This window comes from Triticum aestivum, chromosome 6B (genome assembly GCF_018294505.1).
Source record: "Triticum aestivum cultivar Chinese Spring chromosome 6B, IWGSC CS RefSeq v2.1, whole genome shotgun sequence".
NCBI classification, from domain to species: Eukaryota; Viridiplantae; Streptophyta; class Magnoliopsida; order Poales; family Poaceae; genus Triticum; species Triticum aestivum.
In genome coordinates, this window is record NC_057810.1 from 723,803,933 (window position 1) to 723,810,981 (window position 7,049).

Here is a 7,049-nt window from a genome sequence, read left to right on the forward strand (position 1 = left end):
TACGCTGTGATTTGTTCACGGTTGAAGCCTCCGGCAACTTCAAGCGGGGCTCTCTCTTCCATATTGTAGATAGCTTGGGGTTGTGTGGGGTGGTGTAGTTGTTCTCAACATTCTTGTATCTTGCCATGTGTGTGTTGGTGTGGAGTTGTATGAGGTTTGTCATAACTGGATCATTGCTTATAAAGCGGGGTGAAAGCCTTTTTCGGTATAATATTAATATTATTACTAGCCATAATGTAGATGCATCTGCTTTACAATAAAAATGGTCGTTCTTCAGGATTCAGGAATAAGAGTGGAACCTCGTATCAGTGACAAGGGAATTTAATGAAGTAATACAAACATTTGCGACTTAAAATACAAGGTTACTAAATGAGTTAAATAACATAATTTCTTGGAACCAAGGGAGACCTCCAGAGCTTCTATGTGGAAGATTTTGTTCACAACGGCAATATAAACATACGTGTTGGCCCATCCATAGTTACATATCTTATTTGACGGAACATATATACATACAGTTTGTTTATACTAGAATACACAAACAGGTTGCGACTAACGGCATTCAGTCAAATTGTGAAGGCGCTTTGCTATGTTTGTCATCGATGGTCTTTGATCCACAACAAGGCTAAGACATTCAACAGCGATCCCTGCCAAACTATCAAGAACCTCCAAATCTTCGGCTACTGCAATATTCTTGCCAAATAACCGAGTTGCTTCCTTCTCCTTTTTGTATGCTTCAAGGAAATTGGTCACCAAGCTACCACCGTTAGAATTTGTAGCTTTCATCCCACTAATAAGCTCCAAGATAACAACTCCAAAACTGTAGACATCACTTTTTTCAGTTAGTAGGCCTGTTTGTAGATACACCGGATCCATATAGCTCATGTCACCAATGATAGATCCCGTGTGTTGTTTGTCTCTCGCAATCAATCTTGATATGCCAAAATTTGAGATCTTTGGCATGAACTTATCATCCAAAAGTATATTTGCGGGTTTCACGTCACCATGTAGGATCTTGGTATTGGTTTTTGTGTGCAGATAAACCAAGCCATCTGTTGATTCTGCAGCAATACTTAAGCGCAGGCCTAAGTTGAGAGCTTCCTTGCCATCACCATGAAGGATGTCGTCCAGGCTACCATTGGGGAGAAACTCATACACGAGAATCAGGGCATCGACTTCTAGGCAACAACCTATGAGCCTAACGATATTCTTGTGAATGCCTTGAGACTGAATGATGACTTCATTTGCAAATTGTTCATTCTCTAGGATAGTTCCACTAATTGGCTCCTTCAGTGCGACTTGTTCATTATTAAGAAGGCCCATATAAACTTTTCCAAATCCACCTTTTCCAATAAAATTGCTACTCTTCAAAATTGGCTTGAGCTTCTCCTTTTCGGAAAGTTTTATGAATTTTGCCTTCTCTAGTACATGCCCACCATTCTTTTTATAAAATTCTCTCGTTTTCCTTTTCTCTTTGCGAAGAAGAATAAGGAATGATAGGATTGCCATTAAGAAATACCCCCTATTCCACCTAGAGGGACACAAGAAAAAATGATTTCATATCACTAACTTTCCAATAACTAATTTGTCTACAAAACAAAATACATAAAGAAAGCAATTATTTTAATAATTTATTCTGATTTTTTTCACTATAGTGATCTATACAGAACACCCGCATGCAAAATCAGCCTATATGCTGATTAATATCAATTCATTTTTAAGTTGGTGATTAATATCAATTCCTCATTACTGCCACATATGAACATATGTGTCTTCTTTAGAGTCGCCAGCGTGGGAAACTAGGCTGACTTGAAGAATGCTTGCCTACACGTAACACACACTTAATATTTTGACTGGAATATTCTCTACAAAGAAGTAACGATTGGTAACATGGGGTCCAACTATTGGTAACCATAAATATTTGTTTTCTACTGATAAAAGCAAAAGCAGTAAACATCTATCATTAGCATTTTTAATAGTCTCCTGCACGTCCACGTCAAACCCCAAACACGACTACTACCACCAGACAATACCTACCCAGATCTGTTTGTTATACTGGAGAATATATCTAACACTAGTCACATAGGAGTAACATAGGTAGTAACATGCATACTCATGTAATGTCAACTAAGCATATTAGTGACATGAGATACTATTAAATAAGGAAATAAATGGTGTGCAAACATATTATGTTACCATCACATTGCGCTTCCCAAAAGAAAATGAGCCTACAAGCTAATAAATAAAGTCTAATATGACTAGCTACAGAGAGTAACATACACTAGTAACATACACATATTCCTAGACTATGTTTTTTTAGAGGATCATCTCTAGATTATGTTACTACCTTCATAATGGGTAGTAACATAAGTGTGGTGTCATGCAAAGTTTCATTTATTAGGTTATAGACTCATATTACATTGGGACATGTGATGTTACAGAGCTAAGTTACTCAAACTACCCCTCTCTTCATTAACTAATCGCTATATAAGCAAATTTGTTGAGTTGGGCTCGATGTTACTGTTGATGTTACTCCCACTGTGACTAGTCTATGACACTTTGCACTACAAAGGTAGTAACTTAGACTAGTGTTGTACGCATGACATTAGTATTACTACCCATTATGAAAAACACGTGTTGATTATGTTACATTAATTGTGTATGATGAATTATGTACGTAATAAAAAGAGAAAACAAAACAAAAATATATTTTTTGAGGTAGATTGGGATCATGTAATACTAGTACGTAGATGCATGGCTGTAGTAGATTAAGTAAATAAAACTAATTAATTGGGTGGTGCAGTAGCTTAATTTGTGCTTACCCACAATCACCTTTGCTGGTAGTGGGAATTTATCCATGCAGGTTCCTTTCATGCCGTCGCCTTTCATTCCTGGCTTGCATGGACAGTCATAGCCTTCCAACGTGTTTTTGCATATCCCGTCACTAGAGCATGGATACGAGTCACGGAGCTTAGGATTTAGCTCTCGGAGCTTGCACTCGTCGATGTCTGTAAAAGGGTAAAATTAAAAGACAGTTTGTCTGTCGGAGTTAAAAGAAAACTTTAGTTAACACTACACCTTGGCATCCATCAGGGATGTAAGGATTGCCATCGTAAAACTTCAAACACTTGCAGACATAGCCCTTGCCACTAGTCGCATTCTCACAGTAGCTGTTGCCGCTGACGCAGGCGTAGTCTGGAGGTGGCTGCTGGCCTTTCAGCGGACATGATCCGTTCGTTATGAAGAAATCAAGGACAAATGGGACGCCCCTTGGAAATCTCTTGGGCAGCACAGCATAGCCGTACAGGTCCGGCGTGGTGAAGTTGTACCGTGACTTCTCCACCACCATAGCGTAGGAGCAGGGAGTGGTCTCAAACATGGTGTTGTTTCTTCCAGAACTGAACCACAGGCCAAACTCGGGGACAGGAAATGCTTCCGGCAATTCAGCCTCGCAACAGCCCCGCCCTGTGCACGACCCGTTGGCTGCGAACTTGAGGAATTGCGGCAGGCCCATCAGGTCGGAAATGCAGGTGAGAGTGAATTCATTCGACGAGTCGCCTCCTCTCAACGGTGACCACAGGTTGCTGGTGACCATAGGCTCGATTTTCCAGCCGACGCCCATGAGGACGTTGCGCGTCACCGACAGGAGAAACGGGCCGAACCACACCTGTTGACACTTGGAGTAGTAGTCGCTTTCATTTGGGTTGCACACAGATGAGACCGCGTCGTATGCGCGCGCCTCAGCCTTTGCAACTGATATATCGATGAGCTCCAAGGGCGTGTTATTGCCTTCTTTATGCCAATCTTGATGGTATCACCCTTCCTGCACTAATTAATTCAGGGTCCAATACTAAATACAGCATTAAGTAATTACATAAAGCTCATTAATTAATTACCACATACACCATGTTAGAGTACTTCTAATCTTGTTGCAGGTATAGTCCATGGTTTGCTTAGTCTTGTCATGCACATGGTGTTGTGTTTGTTGGGTCATAGTGCTTCCGTAGAGTCATGCATGCATGTTTATCTTTGAGGTCTGTTTGCATGTAGCATGAGACGTGCCAGTTCATGGTCGAGCCATCTTTTCTTGCTCGTTGTTTTGGTCACTTGCCAGACTCAGATCGTGGGATGGCACGATCAGACCGAGCTTCGATAGGTGGGTTAGTTATGCATGTAACTGTGAGCTTGGCTCCCAAGGATTGATAAGAGAGGAGAGAAAGAAAAGCCGTAAGCTGTTACTCGACACAAAAATCTAATAAGTTATTTTCCGTGTGGTGTTCCAGGTGATCGCGTGTGTGTGTAGCTTCAGCCTTAGAGCCAACAAACTATACAGGCAGGCATGCTCTATCTATCATCTACCTCAATTTTTCTTTATCTTCAAGAAGAGAAAAGGCCTACCTCGACAATTCTGTCATAATACTCAACGATCGCTGGTATACTCCGTTGTTGGCAAGGTAGGCGCGATGGGGATTCGAGGAGTCATTGCAGGTGACCTGGAAGCCCTCACGGAAGCAGCCTGGCTCCATGCCAAACGGGTACGGGATGCTTATGTTGCCGCACTTGTCGGCGCAACCCGCACGTGTGATCCGCTGCTGCTCATCTTGTTCAGCAGCAGCAGCCTCCAGGATCAAGTGAGTCGCCGCTGAAAGGAGGAGGAGTAGGATTACTGGGAGCGGCTGGGAATGGAATTGCGAGGGCGTGGTCATGCTGGTGTATGTTTTGCGCTCTCTTGTAACAAGCAACAAAAGAATGCACTTAACTGGTCAAGAAAGAAATGTGACACCTTTGCTAAAAGAAAAGCTGGAACACGTACCATTGCAATGAAATTGCCGCCTTCTCTTTCTAAAAGGGCTCTGATTATCTGCTTCAGAAATGCATCTTCGTATGATTTGGTTCTGTCCGCCACCATCTGATCGAGGAACACATGTGATCGATTTAGGAGAACTGTTTTTTATCTGCTAGCTTGCTCCACACATTTCTGCTAAGTGCTAACTAGTCAAGCAGCAATAAGATAAGAAAGGTTGCGGGGCCTTCTTTATGTTTTCTAAGAAGTGAGCATGATGGCATTTGCTCCTAGGCCCCAAAGACTGAATTTGGAAAAAAAAAACTTGGGTCTACCCTCGGTCATATGGTGTTCATACAATGTTGGGTCTGTCTTCCATAATTTGGTGTTCATTCAATATGGAGTCAACATAAGGTGCTGATGTTTATTCTTTATAGACATTATGTAAACTTTTTACTACTCATAGTCTCTGCATCATATGATGGATACAACCTAACTTATTTACATCGTTTATTACATAGTTGCTCGAAACAGGCTTTCGCCCCCCTTTATAATAAAGGCACAAACGGCCGAACGATACATAGTGGTGAGGTAACCCTCATACAAGCAGGTCGAAACGAAAGATAAAAGAGGCAGCAGGCAAATGGCACAAGTGCCACTATGCCAAACATGAAGAGCGGGATAGGCCACTCCTAACACACTACAACCAAGACAACTAGAGAGGACCGGAGCTGCGCGGCCAGGAGAAACCACCGTGCAACGGGGACCCGAACACACCGAGCCATCTCTGGAGAGGGCCAACTCATCGTCGAGACAACCCCCTCGCTCCGGGCCATGGAGCACCGCTCCTGCCAAGAGACGGCAAGGACCGAGAACGGAGACCAGAGGACACGCCTAAATGATAGGCGGTCATCGACACCTCCCCTCGCCAGGAGCAAGGATGCACTATGCCAACGAGACAGCAAACCCGACGCCAAAGCCATCTGCAACCGAGAGGAACCGAGGGTCCACAACGACGCCCTCAAGAGGGTGATGACACCAAACGCCGTCGTCGTCGAGTCCAAGAGGTGGACTAGCATTTTCACCCCGGACTCGTGGCACCTTGAGGGGCCCCAAATCAACGCCCCCAAGAGGGAAGCGACATCCGTAGGTGCCGTCGTTGCCGGCACTGGAGCGCAGAGCTTTCGCTCGGACTCGCACAAGGGCCACCTGCGGACTCAAGGTTGCTGGCCCACCCCAAGAGGGGAAGCCACGGCCTTTGCGCTAGGCCTCCAGATCCAGACCAGAGGAGCGCCATTGCCGAAGACACGACGCCACAAGGGCCACCCACCACCCCTCCCCTTGCTACCCACATAGCCAAGAGAAGGCGCCACCACCGCCCGCCGTAGAGCCACCGGTGCAGCCTCACCATCCAGGGCCGCCACCCCGACATCCAAGACGAACCCACCACCACCAACAGCGCAACATGATGACATAGGACAGGCAGCCGGACATGGACAACGTCAGAGCGGAACCACCATCGGTCAGGACCGGACATCCCCGATGCCAATCCACACGCAAGGAGCTCCACCTCGGTCGGGGCGCGGATCATTGGGTCAGCCAGCATCGTCGCCTAGGCAGCCCAATCAGACGGGCCGCCGGAGCGGTGGGTCTCCACGGGCATGATCTGGTCCAACCCTCGAGTCCCTCCACAACCTAACTCTAGATCCACCACACCACTGGCCGCCGGAGCTCCTACACGCCACTACAGTAGTCGCCGGCCATGGCCTGACCCAAAGCCCCCAGCAGCACGTCATGGACGAGGTCGCCTCGCGTCACCCGAAGAGGCCAGCACGCCAAAGCGCCAAAGCCTCCAGCTCGAGCATGCCGGGGTGTGGCGCGCCGCCGCCGCCGCCAAGCACCAGCCCGCAGCCCGTCGTCTCCCGCCACGCCCAGCCCCGCCGCCGCACGCCACCCCGCACGCACGCCGGGGCACCACCGTCCACCACGAGCACCGCCTGGACCAGATCCGCGGCCCAGGAACTCGCAGCTGCCGCGCAGCCCGCCTCGCACCTGAAGCCGCGGCCACCCGCGCCTGCCGCCACGCCGCCGGCCCCGCGGAAGCCCGAAGTCCCCATCTAGCAGGCCTGCCCGCGCCAGCCTAGCGCCAGATCGAGGAGGAGGAGATGCCCGCCGCCGCCGACGCCACCGGCCTTTGCCCCAGCGGCGCTTGCCGGCGGCGGCGGGGGAGGGAGTCGACGGCGGCTAGGGAAACCCCTCTCGGTCGCCC

General features: G+C 47.4%; 1 pseudogene; it reads right to left on the reverse strand.

Annotated features, from left to right (window-relative positions):
* Nucleotides 1-549: 549 nt before the first annotated feature.
* LOC123139788 (wall-associated receptor kinase 1-like) lies at nucleotides 550-3,644 on the reverse strand (annotated as a pseudogene).
* Between the last annotated feature and the right edge of the window lie 3,405 nt (nucleotides 3,645-7,049).